Source organism: Octopus bimaculoides, chromosome 1, assembly GCF_001194135.2.
Source record: "Octopus bimaculoides isolate UCB-OBI-ISO-001 chromosome 1, ASM119413v2, whole genome shotgun sequence".
In the NCBI taxonomy this organism is placed as follows: domain Eukaryota; kingdom Metazoa; phylum Mollusca; class Cephalopoda; order Octopoda; family Octopodidae; genus Octopus; species Octopus bimaculoides.
The window spans coordinates 73,182,332-73,183,783 of NC_068981.1; positions in this window are offsets into that span (position 1 = coordinate 73,182,332).

Here is a 1,452-nt window from a genome sequence, read left to right on the forward strand (position 1 = left end):
GTCAGTGATTAGTAGAAATTATCGAAATAAGACAATTTTTAACGTGAATTAACTTCGAATAGAAAATTTTTTATCTGTTCTATACCACAAAATATACAAGTATACGAAGTTTGAAAGTGTTTCGGTACCAAAAACACTACATAAAAAATGTTGCCCGTCAAACCTAAAAGATCCTATGTATGTATGTATGTATGTGATGGAGACGCAATGGCCCAGTAGTTAGGGCAGCGGACTCACGGTCATAAGATCGCGATTTCGATTCCCAGACCGGGCGTTGTGAGTGTTTATTGAGCGAAAACACCTAAAGCTCCACGAGGCTCCGGCAGGGGATGGTGGCGAACCCTGCTGTACTCTTTCACCACAACTTTCTCTAACTCTTACTTCCTGTTTCTGTTGTGCCTGTAATTCAAAGGGTCAGCCTTGTCACACTGTATCACGCTGACGTCGTAAGCGACGGAGTGCCAACAACAACGTATGTATGTATGTATGTATGTATGTATGTATGTATGAATGCATGCACGTTATGAATGTGTACACGTGTGTATGTTTGTATGAGTATATGCATATATGTATGTATGTACATACACGTGTATATATGTATATACACACACACACACACACACACACACATATTATATAAACGTAAGTACACGTACACACACGTACGCGCGCGCACACACACACACATACACACACAGCACATATATATATGTGAGTGTATCTATGCACCCCACATACATTCAGATAGCATTGACATTTACAAAATTTGTTTCATTTCCTTATTCTACAATTTATTAGAATAATAGTGGGGAAGCTGGTGGTTTAAATCGGGTAGAGGGAAGTAAAGTTAGTAGCTGGAGTAGTTAAAGTAATGAAATGGTTATAATTAGTTTTAGGCTTGGCTTATCAACCGGCAGGTCATTACAGATGGGAATGTGTTGAAGAGAAAATGAAAAGTGTTAGACTGTATGACGAACTGTCAAGTGATGTGTGTAGGAGAATGTGGGGACAGATTTAGAGAGATGAAAAATCAAGGATCCGAAATGTAAACATTTAAAGGTTGAAAGTTATCGACAATCGTTTGATGCTGTAGAAATTATAAATTAATAACTGTGTAGATAAACAAGCGATGAAAAATGTTAAATAAGAAAGAATTCTATGAATTTCTGAATGTTTTCTGGAAAAATTTCCTGTGTTTGTCCCCGCCAGCATCGCTTGACATGCGATGCTGGTGTGTTTACGTCCCCTAACTTAGCGGTTCGGCAAAAAGAGAACGACATAATAAGTGCTAGGCTTACAAAGAATAAGTCCTGGGGTCGATTTGCTCGACTAAAAGGTGGTGCTCCAGCATGGCCGCAGTCAAATGACTGAAACAAATAAAAGAATAAAAGACTACAAGGAAGTACACAATTGCATACATACATACATACATACATACATACATACATACAT